General features: G+C 29.7%; 1 protein-coding gene across 1 annotated transcript in view; it reads left to right on the plus strand.

Moving 5' to 3' along the window:
* The first annotated feature begins 5,082 nt into the window (after positions 1-5,082).
* Positions 5,083-20,353, plus strand: part of LOC107455915 (calpain-A) — a 64,939-nt gene continuing 49,668 nt past the window's right edge. Inside the window, exon 1 of the mRNA XM_016073643.3 lies at positions 5,083-5,569. The gene's annotated coding sequence lies outside the window, so the exon portion shown is untranslated. The remainder of the gene's footprint in view (positions 5,570-20,353) is intronic.

Here is a 20,353-nt window from a genome sequence, read left to right on the forward strand (position 1 = left end):
GGCTATTGGCGACGGTCTGGGAAAAATCCCGGAGGATGATCCGAAGACATGCCATCACAATTTTGATCCTCTGCGGAGGGGATGGCACCCCCACTTCGGTAGCCCGACGACCTGCGCGCGAAAGTCGAGCACATTACGGTAGCACAGTTTAACGAGGACCAATACCGCACACCCTCGGTCTCTACGCAGACTGATCCAAGTGGTCACCCACCCGCACACTGACCGTAGCCAGTGATGCTTGACTTCGGTGATCTGCTGGGAACCGTGTCTTAACGATCAGTCCACTGCGGGACTACACCCGAGTTTCTAATGGACTTGTTTGAGTAGAAATTGCATAATAATTTACTTCAATCTTCCCTCGACAGACTTAAAAAGCACCATTTTATTCTAAGTTCAGTCTATGGCAGCAATTTTTTACATTGCTTGGCCTCCTTTCTTTTTTATATTTTTTCTTTCTTTCTTACTTTTTCTTCTTTTCCTTTTTTTAAGAGAAGGGACAGAAAATTATGAATAGTGTTCCTAGGACAGTAGGAAATCTATCACAAATTAGGAACGGAATCACATTATTTTATATTTGTCGTAAATTTAAATGTAATATAAAATTTATTAATGACGAAAGGATTGCTTACAAATAGTGTACATTTGACTCTAAGGCTGATTCATTATTTTATATTTGTCATAACAATTAAATCTAACACAAAATTTATTTATGACATAAGAATTGTTTACAAATTGCATATATGGTTTGAGGATGCAGTTTTAGCATTGACCCGATGAGTAAAAAGCAGTATAATTAATTTTTATACTTTTCATAACATAATTTATGCTTTACAGTTAAGACAATTTAACGAAATTGTCACAACTGTGAGGAGAAATAGAATTAGCCAAAGCAAATAGTTTTTACTGTGCAATGTTTTTCCGAAAAACAAAGGGTGAACGTTCGTTAGGTAAAAATGAAAAATACAATGAAAACGAATAAAAAAGGACAAAGAATTTTAATTGTTGATAACTTTGCAGTAACTGTTCAAGTGATAGCTATCTGTATTGGTATGATCTGTTAGAACTTGATCAGCAGCTGAAATAAAAGGAATCATACAATGTTGGAGGTTCCCTGGCCTTTACTTAAATGTAGTTGCGACACGAATTTGCATTACAATGCCCCCCGGTAATTCGATGTGTGTTTCATAAACAACATTATCTCTATAGAAAAAAAAGTATTTAGGAAAATATGTATATTTTAAGAGATCTGAGAGGTAAAAACACAAGTTCATAGTGACCTAACTGCCTGTTTGGAGAAAGAAGTTAAAAAAAGAAATCGATTACTATCACTTCTTTTAGTTCTGACTCTTATTTTTATTACACGCAGTATATTTACAAAATTATTATATTTTTTTGAAAAATCACTGTTACTTTATTTCAGATCCATAAATAGATTTAAAAATTAGTAACATATAGTGGGTACAATCGGCACTTTTTTGAGTTCTTATATGAAGAACTTAGTGGAAAAACCAGGTAAGTGAAATTTTAGGGAATTTGAGTAAATGAGCTTTAAAGTTTATAAATTCCTCGTTTTTGTTACTTTTGTTATTTTATGTTTTTAGTATATTTTTTTGTGAAGACATAACTTATAAAATTTTGGGGAGTTCGTTTAGTTGACCCTAACTCTTTTATAACAGAGGATTTTTAATCTTTCTTGTGCGTAGCATCTACTTGCTTTCATGGAGGATTTTAATGTTTTTTCACGAATATAATTTTGTTTTGAAAGCAAAAATAAATATGCGAAAATTTAGGTTTATATTCACGAGATAGAATTTTAGTCAAAAATTAGATTAGTAAATTAAAAATTTAGTTTCTATTTTATTGTTAAATACATTATATTCTAATATAGAAACCACGATACTTACTGTAGAAAATGGGGGAATAGATTTTTTATGACCTGCCGAATGGGATAAGTATCAGAGAAAATGGTTGATTACGGTAATTTTTGACTAAAAAAAAAAAAAAAAAAAAAAAAAAAAAAAAAAAAAAAAAAANAAACAAATTTTGGCCTCGAGCAATGGCATTATGCCAAACGACACTACTCTCGCTAATTTTTATTTTGATATGATAAACGTCTAAAAACATGTTTTGCTTAATCTAATAATGCAAAGCCACCAGGAAGAGAGCAACAAATAATAATAAATTATAATATATATAAAATTGATTTAACTTTATTAATTGTTTTAGTATGTCTTATTTAGTTATGTGTTTGAATTCGCAGTGTTGATCATTACCGATAAACTGATTATTTAGCTTTTATTTCGCCCCATACGAGGAATGAGCATTAAGTCCCGTACGGTACGAAGTATGGAATTTAGTTAGTAACAATAATAACGAAAAAGTACGCAAGCACAAAATAATTCGAACTTTCTATGCGATTTTGCACAGAAATTTTTTTTAATTCATTAACAAGGCAATGTATCTAAAACTCAAAATATTGCATACCAAAAATAATAAAATTATATGTTGAAACAGTTTAGGGTTATTTTTTTTCGTTCTATTTTTTAATTATTGATTCGTAAAAGAAATCTGCATTCCTCCTTAATGAATGAAGCTGCTGTATTCAGTTTCCCATTTTCTTCAAGCATCTTAGCGTTCGACGAAAAAGCCAGTGATTTTCTAGTGTTGCTTGTTGACTATTTATTGCCAAGTCACTTACCTGGTTCTTCCACTCGACGAATAACCTAATGCTACTTATCTACTGGTTTCTCCACTGAGTATCATAGGAATTAATAGATTCAGCAATATAAATGAAAGTTATATATTAAAATAAGGCAAAAATGAGAGCTTTTTCCGAGAAATCTCATTTTTTTTTTAAAAAAAATGTCACTTTCCTGGTTTTTCATAAGTGGGAAAACTGTTTTTTTCAAGTACGTACTGGTTTCAAAGCGTAATATTAGTACCCAGTTAAATCAGTACGCATTTGAAAAAGCCAATTTTAACGAGAGAGATGTATAAGTACAGTACAAAGTCTATAAACATTCAAATAGCGTTTGAGCGGTGGTAGTTATGTATTTATAAAAATGATTTTAAGTCATTGTAATATGGCTATTATTTCGTAGATGGGGCAGTTCCTAAGTAGTAAATAAAAATATTAACGTTTAGAGCAAGTCCGCTTAAGTTTAAAACTACACTTTTTGCTCATTAATGCTTTAATTACCCGTGTCTTTTATCCACTAATGTCAAAAAAAAGATTGCGCTAAATATATAGATATATATAAGAAAAGAGAAAATGATTTACCTTCTGTAACAAATAATAATGTCCGAAGTAAAACTACGATAACAATAAAAATTGATTGCCACACCCTCAAATATGTTTAGAAAAAATACAAGAATATTGATTTTCTGTTGTTAATCAAAAATATGATAATGAAACATAGAGCCAAATTTGTTGAAAAATAAATGAATAAAAATTAAGTGAATTGCAATATAAGTGTGAAGCACTCATCTAGTGTCTGATCAATGTAGTGTAAAATCCGCAAGTTTCATGTTCTTCATTAATCGATCGTATGAACTCAATCTATAATTCGTAAATCCATGGCTTTCTAGGGAGGAATTCAGCTAAATTTCCGCAATTACGATGAACAAATTTGACCAATTAAGAGCCTGTATTTTTACATATCTCAAAAGGCGATATGTTTACAAATACAGACCTCTAATTGGCTTAATTGAGCCATGGTAATTGCGAAAATTCAGCTGGATTCCGCCCTAATGTCAGCAAGGATATTAATTTTTCGCAGCTGGATGACAAAGTTAACACTCAGAAAACTACATTCGGCATGTCATAGGATTGTCAGAAAAATCAATAAAATTGACATTTTATTTCGTCTAACCATTGAAGGGGAGGGGGACTAAATAGTTATTTTAGGTTCTAGTAAATTTTCTTGTTATCATTAATGAGGTGAAAAATTTAACTATCTCCATAAAGTTCGGTTCTTCATTACTGAAGTAGTGAAGAAATGGGGGCCCCCAAACAAGTTTTTGCCCTGGGCCCCAATCAGGCTAAGTCGGGCCCTGCTCTTGAGGCTCTCCTAATAGCTTTAGATAGAGAGTTACAAATTAATAAAGATAGCCTAATTTTATTCATGGTCTCTGGATTAAAAAGAATTCTCAATTTTTGTCAACAGCATCGAGGCAGTTGCATGTTCCGAATTATGTGTTTTTTTAATCTTAATTCTTAAAATATTATGTATTTGGGTGAATTTTTTAAAATTTGTTTACAGTATTTAGAAAAAATTCACCAAATCTTCAGCTAATACCGTCAGTACTAAAGTTTTTCTTTTCCTGTCATCAAACATTCATTTTTATTATAATTTAGATATAAAATGTTTAGATCGGAAAACACGAAAAATTATGTGTAAAATGACAAAATAATTTTTGAAGGATAAAATATTAATTTATGCTTCATAAAAGTCTGGAAGTTATATTAACATTTAACCAAACTTATTTTAAGGAATTTTACCTTAATGACAGTAAATTTATTTTGGTTATTTATTATATTTTACTATTATGATACAAAATTTAAGGAGTAAGCTATCATAAAAAAAAAGGAAAATGAGAAATTCAATGGATAGTTTTATTTATTAATTTTCTGTTTGTGTGATAAAAAAATTCCTTATTTAAACTTATCATTTACGAAACAGTTTTTTTTCTCAGCATAATAATTTCTTAAACTGTATTTATGTGTTAGTGAAATTTTACTACGATACAGAATTGTTAATAAGAAAAAAAAAAGAAAACACGAATAAATTTTTTATAGTTGCAGAAATTTATTGGAAAGTTCCATTCGTTTTTTTTATTTTCAAATCAAACAAGTGACGAACCAAAGATTTGTCTTAGCTATCTAAGCAAGGAAAATTAATCACATCACTCCTTATTCGTCACTTAATTTATACCACGCTTCTAACTCATAGCATGCAAATTTATGAAAGCGTCAACAAATTGAGTGACATGGCATAAAAAAGTGAAAGCAGATAGGAATAAAAAATAAAAAAAACTTAGTACACTCACTTTCGGCTGTTGTCCCAGTTGCTATGACACCAAGGTCACATGACCCATGTCTAGCAACCACACAGGCTGAATTATCATGGATGGATTTTCCATGCACTATCGAATGTGATACAGCGCGCAACATTTGCCGGCTCTGAACTTATTAGATGAACATTTTTGGTAGTTAATAACAAAACAAATTAACAGCGTATGTTTCATTATGATAAGCCTGGAAAATTCGGTTTTCGTTGATACTCTCTTAGATCTAAAAATGCTTCTTAGCGCATCTTCTTGAGAACTGTAAACATTATAAAGACATTTAATTTACAAAAATGTGATATTTAGAAAAATAGTTTTTTAATGTCAAGACTGTCTTCTTCAGAAATGGGAGCTTTCCCGTAACATTAAAGTGTTTTGAAAATATGACAGTGCTTTTAAAGTTGTATTTAGCTAAATTAAGGACGAGTTTAATGATTTACGAACTATTATATGTTTTTGTTACGTTAATTTCGTGACGAGGAAAAAATAACTCTATGTCTGGGTAAGTAACATTTTGGAATACTTTTTCAATTAAATTGAACTACTTGATTTGTTAAAAAAAATGTAAATGTAGTTAGTTTGTGTATTCAATTTTGAAATTTGTTTCAGTAAATATTAATATTTAATCACATTTAATTGACAAAAATTTTTATTCGTAAAAGTGTTTTTTTAAAGTTAAGACTGTCTTCTTCAGACACGGAAGCGTTCCCGTAACATGAAATTATTTTGAAAATATGACACTACATTTGAAGTTGTATACATTTACAATATGAACAAGACTGACATGATTTCCAAACTGATGTATGATTTTTATTAAATTTAATTCGAAATGAGGTATGTTTTTAAAGTTAATTCGATGTGAGGTAAGTTTTTTAAAATCTCAATGTTTGGGTAACAGATTTTGTAACATTTTTCAAAACTTTTTCAGTTAAATTCAGCATCATTTGATTTGTTAAAAATGTGATACTTGAAAAATTGGTTTTTAAGTCAAGACTGTCTTCTTCAGAAATGGAAGTATCTCCGTAACATTAAAATGTTTTGAAAATATAACAGTGCTTTTAAAGTTGTATTCATGTAGAATAAGAGCAAGTTTAATGACTTTCGAGTTGATATATGACGTTTTTTTGAATTTTATTTTATTTATTTTCTATGTAACCGTCGGTGAACTGCCGATCCAATTTTTTGTGTTTAAGACATCTAATGTTCAACTCCGAAGTCTTGTAATTTTGAGCACAATCTAGAAGACAAGAAAACTCCTGGATAAAGTATTGAGAAAAATCTGCCATCACGGAGGACTTTTTGATGGAACTCACCGGCATTGCTTATTATACCGTATTTGCAAAACCACGGAAACCTTCCATGGTTAGTCTGAAGGCAAGGGGACTCTAACCCGGTTTGCAACTCAGGATATTTTACGTCAGCACTGTGGTCGCTGCGAGCCGGGTGCGGATTTCGTATCGACCAGCCATCGATGGGATTTGAACCTGGTTCATCTCGTTGGAAGGCGAACGCTCCATCGCCTGAGCCACCACAGCTCGATATATGATGTTGTAAATTTGGTGACAAAGAAAAAATGGCTCTATTTTAGAATAAGTAATTTATAACATTTTAGAAACCTTTTTCATTTGAATTCCACTCTGAGCTTTTACTTTTTTTTAAAAAAAGCACATGGGGTTAAGTTTTGTATTTGATTTAAAGACTTGTTTTAGTATTTTTTAAGACCAAATAAACATATCGCTGGTTCAAAACTAGAACGACACTTCTGAATTCTCCTCTCATTGAAATAACACGAGAAGTGAGTGCCGAAGTGTCGTTTTAGTTTTGAACCAGCGATATTACATTAACAAAAATATGAAATTTCGAAAAATAGTTTTTTATTGACAAGACTGTCTTTTCGGAAACGGGTGCCATGGCTTTTCCTGCCCGTAACGTTAAATTGTTTTGAAAATACAACAATCCTTGTTTCATTCGTCCAGAATAAGAACGAATTCAATGAATTCCGAATTAATATAAATGTAAGTTTGTTCCGCACTGATATGTGTTTTTATTAAGTTTGCTTTGAACTGTTGTTCTTGTTAAGTTTATTCTGGTACTGATATTTGTTTTTTTTTTCTAAAATAACTCAATGTCTATGCAAGAGATTTTGTAAACATTTAATAGTTTTTCATAAGAATTCAACTACACGATTTAAATTGTTAAACGCAACATCAGGATGCTTTTAGAGTTAATTTTTGTCATCATCAATGAAATGGAATTTTCACTGATTATATTAATAAATGAATATTTTTAGAAATAATGTTAAATTAGTACACGTTCTTAAAAGTCAAAATTTTATTCCATGTATTGTTACATTCAAAATTTGGGCTCAGAGAAATAAAATGATGTAAATTACTTTTTTTCATATTTATTGTACTTAAATATCTTGACGCAATTTTTTCTTGTCGACAACTTTTACATGATGATTAAATCTTTGTCAAGTAATTTAGAGTAGAATATGCATGATAGTAGGAAAAATGTCGCACTAGAACGCATTTTGCACGTTATAGTCAATATAAATATTCTATATTAAACTGAATAATTTGATCTTTAAATACCTAAGCTCAAAGTATCGCATTCTGATATTTTATAACAAAATGATTAAAGTTTATAAATTTATAATAAAATAAATTTTAAGTAACATCTTCGTTTCCTTGTAAATGTTTTTTTTATAATTTAACATTCGAATATGTTATCAATACGAATATGCCAAACACAGTAGTTTTTGCAATTATAATTTCTTTACATGTTCATATATTGTAAAACTTCTTCTTTCAAAAAACTTCTTCTTATTGTAAAACTTCATTTGAATGCAACATAGTTGTAATTTTTTTTAATCATAAATTTTCCTTTCATTAATGCTCTTCGTAAAATAGTAATTGTTAAAAAACAAATATTTCATTAAAAGAACAGATTACAAGGCACTTTCGCTAGCCATTAACTAAAGTTGATTCGTTCGATCACCGGCACTCAGGGTGCCCGTACTTTTTCTCGTAAAATCCATTTTCCTCGGAAAGTATTATGGATACATCTGATATGCTGCAATTTTTACAGTAATAATAACCGAAAAATCACTGGATCACTCGAATTAAATAAATATTACAGTAAAATTTACATTATAATAATTTACGGGAAAAATGGATTTTCGGTAAAAATGGATTCTAAGGATGATACACTGGTACTTAATACCGTAATTCGATCAGGAATTTTTTATAGTGTATTTCGGCAAACTTTCATCATTGTAGTTTGTATTTAGTTTCTCTTTTTATAATTTTAACATAAAAATCATAATTCTAAATTTCAAAAAAAAATTTTGATACAAATTTATCTGTGATGGTTTGAAATTTGTTGTGTTAGTTTCATTTATGTTATCCGTCAAGTTTAAAATATCTTTTTTTAATTAATGATTTTTCAATATTTTATTTTTAGTTTATATCAACTGGCAATGTAAAATGCAATAAACATAAAGTTGGCATTTTTGAATATTAAATTATGCATACTTGTATTAAGGTATAATTTAAATTATTGTATTATTTAGAAAATAGTTATTTTCTGATTTCACACTGAAACAATAACTCATATACATTGTTATACGTGCTAGCGTCGAATTCGGTCATTGATTTAAACTACACACATACATTTCAAGTAAAATTTTTATTAAATAACTAATTAACAAAATAAGAATTATTTTTTCGTTGGTTTAGCATAAGAAAAAGCACATTTAAAGTAAAACATGAATTAAATTAATAATTGAGAAAGCACCATATGCTTTGATTTAATTCCATCAACCGGGGGAAATTTGAGTCACTTTTTCGTGTTTTTACTTACACATTCGTCAATAAGAAAATAAAATCACTTTGTTTAGTGGCCAAATCCAGTTTTAATTTAAAAATCCAGATTACCAAATCCAAGCAAACTAAAAAATTAAACAAACTAAAGAGACTGAAAATATAAAAAATAAACAGTAAAATGTTTTTAAATTTTTTTACCTTTTTTGTGCTATTTTAAAAATTATTATGTATCTATGGGGACTTCTTTGCACCACTTATTTCGAATGTAATCCATGTGTTAGACTGTGTAACCCCTTGCACCAGATTATGCTAATGAAATAAAACTGTAAACTATCAAATAAAAAAAAGAAAGTTTCTTTTGCATATTTAAATATTAAGAGACACATTTTAAAATTTGTACAACATGATAAAACTTTATTTTTGTTTATATGACATTTGAATGCTAAAATTTTTAATCGTAATCAGCATCTTAGGAGCATTCAAGAGTATCCTCTTTTCGATAGCTTTAAATTGTTCATTTTGTTCTTGATATCAGCCCACTCGAAAGCAAGAATATCGTCTCTGTCGGGCTTGATTTCTTTGGTTATGTTTACGAAAATTTTAAAATGCATCATCAAAACAAAAAGAGAAAAAATATTACTTATTGGTACCAGAATTACTAAAGGTATTATTTCAAAACTCTTTAGATAACGTAAAGATTCATTTACTATGGTAAGTTTAGAGATAAGCAAATTTTCTAATCAAAACAAAAGTTTACTATAACTCTAGTGTTAGGGCACAAACTTCACTAATGAAAACAGTTGAAAAGACAAATGTATTTTTTTTCGTTTTTTTTTCCAAAAAAAATTATTAAATTCAATGAAACCGAAGCTGATTTTATAGAATTAATGGTAAACATGGTTCATGATTTACGACTCATATAATGAGAAGGGAACTTAAGATTTTTATCGAACTGTTTTGTAAAAAGATGTTAAATGTCGATTCAATACCAATTTCACAGTTATGAGAATTCATGTAGGAATAAAAATATTTTAAATTGAAGGTATTATTGAGAAGTCAAAGTGTATGTTTCTGTGTATAAAAAGGTTCGAGTTCAAAAAATTTTGCTTTTATTTAAACGAAAATCCTCAACTTTTTATTCAAAATTACATAGAATAATTACAACTTACTATATTTGTTTTACTAAAATTTAGTTTAATTTTAAATTTTTTTAAAATTTTTATATAGAAACACTTAAAGTATATTATGATCTAATAAGAAAGTTCTTTTTCGATAAACACAAATTACCAACTTTTTAAAAACAAACGTTGTTAGAAAAGTATGTTCACAAGTTTTTTCTGGTCATAAAATCGTTTGAATGTTTGATTCGATTGAATATTTAACAAAATGACGACCTTGAAATACCATGCTTAATATTATCTCGTCATCTAAATCTTAATTTTAAAAAGTATACAAATAATGGTAATTTTAAAAAATGTGATTGGCATTCAAGTCAAATTGAGTGGTTTCTTGTCGAGTTATTGATATGGCACGGTTTTTTTTAAAAATGTTTTTATTAAAGAGAATTTAAAAGTTCGAAATAATGCCAAATTAAAAAAATTTCTGCCTTATTGATAAATAATAAAATTTAAAGTTAAAAAAAAATGATTTTGAATTCTCATTCTTACATTTAAAACCTTTAAAAAATTAATGTAGATTTATTTTTTAATACAAAAACTACTAAGAATGCTTGTTTCTTAATTTTAAATTGTAGAAAGAAAATAAATGTCTGACATTATTTTCGATCTTGTCTTATTATAATTTATCAATGAACTTGAGTTTTTTCAGTGTTTATTTTAATCGAAGTCTTATTAAGTGGATTAATTACATATTAACTTTATTGATTATTGAAATCAAATTTATATTTTTATATACTTATGTGTAACACTATTTTTATCATAATGACTAAAAGCATAGTGATTGATCTTAACTTAAAAAATGTATTATAATATCTCGCCACAGAAAATAAATTTTGTATTTATATAAAATTTATTTATTTATTAAATAATATCTTAAAAAAAGAATCTTAATGCTCATATCCTATCAGACAATAAGTTATCTTATTAGACAATAAGGAAATGACAGTTAAAGTTATATAAGTCTGAAGTTATAATCAAATTGTTAGTTAAGAATTGTTGTATAAACTATGTAGAAGATTCACGATTTTTCTTTTTTTAAATTCAAAATTTTAGCGTTGGAAACCTAGTTACATATAATACTTAAATGTTTTACTCATAAATAAAATCTAGTTATTATATTACTATCTTCAAAATAATGTTTGTTCTTCAGTCGCATTTGCTCTAATGTAATTTTTAATTTAACAAGTAATCTAACAAAAAACTCGATTTGATTTATTATTCCCACAAATTACATGCAGCAATAAATAAAACAAATAAAAATTTATTATTTATGCGACAATTTCTTGACGAAAGATTTAAATTTTTCATAAGTTTCCAGATTATGTTTTCAAATAATAGAAAAAAAAACTTTATCTCAAATTTATAAGTCATAACAATGAGTAAACAACCTATTTATTTTTCTTCATAGGACAAATCTTAGAAATTATTTTTCCACATGCCTATTACGAATAAACTGCCAAAATTCAAACTATCTGACATTTAGTGTAAAAACTTTTTTTGCGTAATGTATATTATCATTATAGCAGTGCAATGAGAAAATTTATCAGTTATTATTAAATTTCGTATTTTTTTTAACTCTAAAGATGAGGAAAAATTCAGTATTTTAATTAAGTTATTTCGGTACTTTTACATTCCGCTGACGTAACATATCTAGCGATTTTGATTATTTACTTATTTTTTATTTCTTTAAAAATGTATTTTAATTTGTTTTATTTAAATAAAAAATAAAAACACGGAATGAACGCTACTTCATAATAGTACTATACGCTGTAAATAATGAACATTATTTTATGTGCACTATTTATGATACTTTTGAGAACTGTATTGTTACATTATCAAAGCATAATTCGAGCATTTATCAATCATTATTAATTTTTGAAAAAAAGAAGTTTTTCAAAAATGAGGGGATATTCAAAATTCTTATCAACGTATTGTAGTCTCTAAACATTTCGCAGCTGCAACTAAATTGTGTTATTTTATTTACTTATTTTTTATTATTTCCTAAAATTTTATTTATTTAACTAAAAAATGAAATAACTAAATAAAAAAAATAAATAAATGGAGAAACAGTTGAATTTACTGCTTTTATCGGTGATTTTATCACATGCTCCGGAGAAATGGATAAGTACCCGTAGTTTTTATAATTCGTCGATGATTCAGTATTTTAATGTAATGACCCTGAGTCACAACAGGCTGTTAGATGACGGTAAGTTTCACAATAATGTTAATTATGGAAATGAAAATAAGGTAACTGTTGACTTTCAAATAGAATTTCTGACGAAAGAGATATGACATTTTCATGTTGAATGATCAACATGATTTCTCAGTACATTGATCTTTCATAAAAAGAAAAAGCTGCAATACATGTAATTCTCCGTCGTGATGTCACGGAAATCTGCAATAATTACTTGTTTTTTCCTTTTTTTTGTGGAAGGAAAAACATTGTCTGACAAATAAGAACTTTAACCTTTCAATGAAAGACTAATGTGAATGAATTTAATCGATACGATTTTCTTGAATAAGAGGGAGGAGAAATGAATGAAAAAAAACACATTGGGATATTAAATATTAATTAATTGTTACTCCTCACTCGATTTTTTTCAATGGATTTATTTATAATTTAACGGAGTAGTAGCTGACATTTTTTCATGCTACATTAACGATCTTATCTACGCGGTAAATCTGGCATCTGTGTTATTTATAACTGAATTTTTATTAGTTCACATTATCGTTTATGATAGGGGTATCTTCGTTGTCTTATTTTTTTAAATTTTATATTTTATTTTATAAACGTCACTGAACAGCCGACCCAATTTTGGGTTCACGGGAACTGACCCGCATTTGCGTTACATGGCGGGGAAAAGCACGAAAAAATCCAACGGTTAGCGTGACGACAAGGGACTCAACCCCATGATCCGTCTACCACTGAGGATATTTTTCGTCAGCACTGTGGTTCGTGCGAGCCGAGGGCATAATTCGTATCGACCAGCCAACACTGGGATTCGAACCTGGTTCACCTCATTGGAAGACTTACACTCTATTCCCTGAGCCACCACTGCTACTTTGTTTTCTCTTAGAATAGATAGAGCGCTGAAACATTTATTCGAACACTGTGATTGATGACAATTCAAATCTCAATTACTACAAACAGACTATATAACCTTATTATCAACAAAGAGAATATAATCGTCAATCAAACTTTTGACCATAGTTCGACTAGTTGGAGTACTTAAACCAATCATAGTGATTAGGATACGGAATGGAGCTCTGTGTTGAATTATAATATAAGTTTCAAAGGCTTCTTCTCCCCTTTATTAAAAATTTATGCTTCATTTTATCAATTAACATAATTTACTTTCAATTGAAATATCGAACCACCCTCCATGAACTGGAGTGCTCAAGTAACAAGTTCATTATGTATTATCAAGTTTAGTATTATTAAGTATATTTTATTAAGTAAGCTCAAGTATTATTGGTAACTAAATTTCAAGGACTTTGCGATGTTAACAAATTAACAAACACAAACTAAAAGCATGAAATCAATCAAATATAGTAATTGAAGAAAAAATTATATCTTTTGGTAAAAATTAAAAAAAGAAAAGCTTCGTGTGCAAGGGTGCTAATCGAAGTTGCTTACATATATATATGTTTTATATTTCAAGACTAAATCAGCAAAATATACATTTGGGTCATTTTCAAAAAACTTTTGATGTCTATGATTTTACTGAAATTAAATTCTAAATAACACTTTTAAGCATTCAAATTCATTTACCATATGTTTTTAGTTAATGCAGATGCATAGACATTTAAAAATAATGTCTGTGTTATACCTTTTTAATAATGCAACTATATTTTGCTATTTTCCACACTTCTTTATCTCTTATTTCACTGCAATTAAACCAACTGTTAATTGAAAATAATTTAAATTTATCTAGTTGTGAAAATTGCGTCATGTGTAAGATACAGCAACGCTTATATAATATACAGTCTTAAAATTACTTTAAAAAAATTACCAAAGATTTTTTCTCTCTGTTACCATAGTTGTTGTATTAAATTATTTCTCTTTAGTTTTCAAAAGTGGGTTCCATTTTTAGTTGGCCATTTTAAAAATTGTTACTGTATTTGCTGTGTTCTAATAAAATAAAGCTTTGACAAGGAATGGATGTTTTATTCCTTTCCCCCTCTGTTACGAGCGTAATTGTTTTTATTTTATTGCTTTAATGTTCATTTGATATTTTTATGGTAAAATAAAAATACGTTTTTCAGTTTTACGAAAAAATTTCTTCTTTTACATTGAACTTGTTCAAGTAAATTAACTTGCAGTTTCTTTTTTCCTCACCGTTACTATGCTACTCTCTTATCATGTTCGCGGTAACTTCATTGATTTTTAATTGATTATTTCATTAAATACTAAATTTATTAAGAAAAATATAGGTAGGTATCAGCATTTGTATGACTAAAATTCAGTAATCTGCACTACAAGAATATTTGACTCTACTTCTCCTCTGTTATATTTTTTCATTCTATTACCTACCATTTATGAGACTTTATGATTTAACAATTTTAGTGTAATTGAAGTGTAAATTTATTTACTCTTTCAGATAACTTATTTTTGTAAAATTTAAACACTTTTAAACAAGGGTAACAGGGGAGGGGAACGTATTGCAGATTCATGTTAATGTTTCATTTCTTTTAATTTTATGTTCCAAATCAAAAAGTGCATTGTTGTTTAAGTTTTATGGGCAAGAAACATTCTAGCTGCAGCTGAAAATTGATTAAGTAGTAATTAAAATACTTACATTTTGGCGAAATATTAAAAAAAAATATTTCTTATTTATTTTGAAAATGATCTGTTTATAATTGCGAAATGGGTTGAAATAAAAGCTTGTTATAGAGTCCCTATAGCCAGAATCACTAATAAAGATCAATTCTTTCGGTGTTGAAAACGAAAATAATTTTATTTTATTTCATAACCGTCGTTTGAACAATTGAACCAATTTTTGGGTTTACGACTACTAATGTTCAACTCTGTAGCATTGCAATTTTGAGCCCAATCTAGAAGACAAGGAACTCCTGGATCAAGTATAGAGAAAATATTCGTGGAGGATGTTTTGATGGAAATAACCCACATTTGCTTGACATGGAGAGAAAAGCTACGAAAATCTCCCACGATTAGCCTGATGAAAATTATTTTTTTAAAAATTTAATCACTTTTAATAAAACTGTTGAAATAAAAGTTTTGTGACGGTAAAAAAGTGTGTTTTAGTCACGCAAGGAGACTGTAACGCATGATCCGTCTAACACAGGGAATATTTTACGTCAGCACTGCAATCGGTGTGAGCAGTCATCGTTGGGATTCGAACCCGGTTCACCTCAGTTGAAGCCGAACCTGCTATCCCCTGAACCACCACGACACATACAAAAAAAAAAACAAAAATAATTAAGAGGAAGTTAAAAATGCTTTAAATTTTGTGGTTTATGCCCGACATGGATATCTAAAATTTCCCTTCCTCAGATGAAAGTGCTCGCTGACATCTTGGATTTACTGAACGGCAGAAAGATGAGGAAAGAAAAATTTCATATCCTCCTCATGTAGCAAAATTTACGGAATGAATTTCTAGCACTATTTTTTATAAACAGACAGAGATTCTTGAAATTGTTTGTTTTCCAGATAAAGTTTTTTATTTTTATTTTCACAATCGGGCATTTTTAATGTTTTTTTCATAATGCTAATTTAGGGCCATTTTTTGTTCTGTTTATGATAAATTTATTCCCAATTACTATCTCAATGCGAATATTTGTTCGATGTTTTATTAACCGATCGCACTAAAGCTATCCTAATTTTCTAGCTTATGTAATTAATCGTTACTTTCTTTTCTTTCTCTCTTTCTAAAAGTCTTACCTTCACATTTGAAAATATTGCTCAAAAAAATTAAAATGTTGACAGCCTTGTGTGACTTGGCGTGATCCATCCGTTATTATGTATCCATTCTGTGTAGGAAAACTGGAGCGAGGATTTCCGTTTAATTTTCATGGCCTCGTGGGGAGTGCCAAAAACTGGTCGACACGCAATCCCGTATAAAGCAGTGCCATCAAAAACATTGAAATAAAAACGTAAACATCAATAACTTCCATAAAAATAGAGATATTTTTAAAAAATAAAATAGATATTTCAGTTAAAACCCCATTCATGTTAGAAAGATTTTAACTATTTTGATTCTGTTTATAAGTTTGGATTATAAAATATTAAAGGAAAATGGAATACATAATAGAAGCTTACAAAAATATAAAACTTTAATAAATAATAAAATTTTTCATTTGATTTAATAAATTTTTCATTTGATTTAATAAATTTTTGACCAAAAGCCCCTCATAAGATTATATCATAAAATTAACAAACAATTTATTGAAAGATCAACAGCAGAATTTACATATTTAATGCACATTCTTTTTTAGTAAATATTCTGATGTACAATAAGCAGAATAAAAACAAATCACCTTAAATATTTTTTTTAATAACGATAATTTTTTATAATAATTAATTTTAACAAATTAATTATTACAAACTAATTATTCTACAAATTAATTTTTTTTAATACTAATTAAATTTTACAAATTAAGTGCCAATCTTAATGGCATAAAAGGGTGACCTCATTTATACTAATTAATTAGTGCTCAATATTAATTAAGCTACTAAAACAACAAACGCAAAACTTACTTTCCATGAATAAACACACATATTTTTAAACGAATTTAGATTTTTGACCTACAAAACATTGAGGGAAGGGGCAGCTGAACTTGGATTTAAATTGTTTCAGGATGAGAGCTATTGAAAGTTTGAGCCTCTTACTATTAGTTTCACTTGATAAAATATATGGTTATTGAAAATTAATTTTTCAAGTAAGATAAACCATGAATTGTTAAGAAAAGGTTGAACAAGATCAGTAGCTTAGCTGTTAGATATTAGGCTCTCTTATTATACTAAAATAAGGTCAAATATTATTACTATTACATTATACAGGTAATTCAAAAACAATGTTGCTTCCGTTGGGTGAACAACACTCTTAACGCTGTTTTTTGAAGCTCAGTCGCCAAGAAAAATAAAAAAGCCATAGTTAAGTTAAGTTACATTAGAAGCAATGCGATGACTACATCTTGCCGTGACGAATTATCTGGGCTTTAGAACAGACAAATAACTTAAATATTTTAAATTTATTAAACTTTTTTAAGAAACGTCAATTCTGTTAAATTTTCCCACTTAGATGAAAATTATCAAAATCACTGCCTTATTCTCAGATTTTGCAACTTTTTATGAGCCCAAGTAATGCAGCATTGGAGTAAGTTTTCAATATTAAAAAATTAGACCACAAACGCTTTTCTTTTTCTCAAAACTGTGGCTTTTCTCTATATTGACGTTTTGCCCCATTTTCAAAATAAGCGTAGACAGCGATGCTGTTGTTAGATAGGCTAAACTTAATCAAACAGTCATGAGTGACAGTTCCCAACTCACAGCAGTTACAAAAAAGCACATTATTCGCAAAAAAGCACAATTTCATATTGCGACGGAGCCTTTGAAAAACAACCTTAATATGAACTGTGGTTAAAGTTGACCAATATTTCTGGTCTATCTGGTCAAAGATAATGAAACCTGGATTACTTATTTTAAGCGTTATTATTGGAATTTGAAGATTCCTCTAGTTGGGATAAAGTAAATAAATGAAACCTGGATTACTTATTTTGAACGTTATTATTGGAATTTGAAGATTCCTCTAGTTGGGATAAAGAAATAAGTTTATCACATAATCATCTAATAATGCACATGTTTCTTTTTTATAGCCAGATAAATAAGTTTACTTATTAAACTTTTGGCTTGTGATTAAAAAAATATTCGCAATTGTGCTTGTAAATAAAATTGGTTAAGCGAACGACTTAGAACTTACTCGATTATTAAGTCATCAGTGAAGTGAGCTAGTTTTAATAATATTAATGGAAACAATTTAAGGAAGGAACGATTTTCTATTAAAAGCAAAACAAGTAACGCCTATACGTAAATAAAGTATCAGGTAAAAGCTAAGCTCTTCGCGGGCACCTCTGCCGGGCTGGCGCTGTGATCACTTTGTGAAGATGTACCTCATTTGCTAGTCGAAGCTTGCAGCGTAAGGACGTTTTGAAATACCTTAGCTTAGCTCAATCCTTGTTTTTTGAAATTCTTTGTTTACCCACCGTTAGTATGGCCAGTCAAACGATGACTAAGACAATGTCACAAGATGGCGGATAGTTGGAAGACTCAAGGCGGACCCATTACAAGCTACCTGTGGTAGCGATCTTGGGGTTTCTAGGAATGTGGTGTCTAGTCTGTGGAAACAGTTCACAGACAGTGGTCCTGGAACATGATCAAGGCAGCCAAAAGGGCAACAACGCTGGCTCAAGACCGTTACTTTGAACTTCTAGCCAAAAGGTTCCGCAACAGTGACACAACCATCTTGCAATCTGTATGATGAAACAAGAAGAACAGTCACCCAGAGATTTAACGCAGGTGGCCTGTATGCCAGGCGCTCTGTAGTTTGCACCCCTTTGACTGTGAATCATAAAAGGACCTTCTAGCATGGTGCTGAGAACACTTCTCTTGGAGAGAGGATGATTGGGAATGGGTTCTCTTCAGTGATGAGTCTCGATTCAGTCTGGACAACGACTTGAGACGCGTTCTCATTTGGAGAGAACTCAGGAGTCAATATCAGCCCTCTAACACAGTTGAAAAGAACCACTATTGTCGGAGGGGTATGGTGGTCTAGGCGAACATCATGGCAGACCGGCATACTGACCTTTATGTGTCCGATAGAGGTACTCTGGCAGGTCAGTGGTACAGGAACGAGATCCTTGGATTCTAACTTAGACTCTTCCGCTCTGTATATGGATCAAATTTCTTCTTGATGGACTGTAAAGTCCGTTCACACAGGACTCAGTTAGTGAACGAATACGTCCAATCAGAGGATAATCGACAATTGGAGTAGCCTGTGACGTTCCCTGACATTAATCCCATCGAACACGAATGGGACGCCCTTGGACGCTCAATTGCAGCTCAAAGACCAGCTCCAACGTTCATCGATGAGTTCCAGGGTGTCTTGGTGCAAGAATATTACCGCAGGAATTAATAAGGAGCCTGTAAACGGTATGAAACATCGATGCGAGCGTTGTGTAGCTGTTAGTGGTTATCATACACCCTATTTGACATGTTTTTCTCTGGCTGAGAGGGTGTCGATCGGTTGTTATGCTGGATAAGGGACCAGATTTTTTTTTAATTAAGTTTGCAGGTTGTGCCAATTTTTGTGTATTACATATTTATATTGTGCAAAAGATTTAAGAACTAATATATTTTTCCGTATAACATATGTTATTGCTAGAAAAAGCGTCATCAATAATTAATATTACAGTAAGCGACACTATCGCCCTTTTATGCTCAAAATTTCTACATCCATTTTAGAAAGTATCAAGAACAAATCCAAAATACCTATTTCGTAACTAAGTTTTTATTTCCAGAAAAATATAAAATTAGGGAAAACAAATACTTAACGTATAAATTATTATTTAACACTGCTTAAATTATTACTTAAAACAATCTCGCAAAATGAGTTATTATAGATGACTATAGTGTTGCCTATTTAGACAGAGAAATACCCACGTTTTTGATGCCTCATACGAGAAATAAATTCGCTTTTGAGAAGTACACTAGATGCGATGAAGAAAAAAAAGAAACTTATATTTATAAGTTTTTTGTATAGTAAAATAATTCTATTTCAAAAGCAAATGACTTTAAATACGGCGATAATAGTTGGAAAATCACTTTAATTTGACTTGCAAATTTAATTACTAAAGTATGCCATCCAGATTAAATGCTTTTAGAATAAAATACAACAATTTAAACGCCAGTTTCATTTTCGATTACTATTATATTTCATTAGGATGGCAACGGGCGTTTCTTCTTTATTACCACATCCGGTGAGCGGTTGTCAAGAGGTATGGAAATTAATGTTTCCCACGTACGGTGCCCCAATTTACATATTGAAAAGCACTAAGCGTAAAAATTGGGTTAAAGGGGGCTATTACCATTTGTGTATAGGGTTAAAGTTGGCGTTTTATTAATAGAGTTAATCTTAAAAATCAAAGCAGGTATACGAGATACATATATACTTGTGCATTATTTAGTACAGCAGGGCAAAGCTGCTTTTTAGATCTTATTCTATTAACGAATATGAGGCTAATGCCAGATCGAAAGATATATGA

Source organism: Parasteatoda tepidariorum, chromosome 2 (genome assembly GCF_043381705.1).
Source record: "Parasteatoda tepidariorum isolate YZ-2023 chromosome 2, CAS_Ptep_4.0, whole genome shotgun sequence".
Classification (NCBI taxonomy): domain Eukaryota; kingdom Metazoa; phylum Arthropoda; class Arachnida; order Araneae; family Theridiidae; genus Parasteatoda; species Parasteatoda tepidariorum.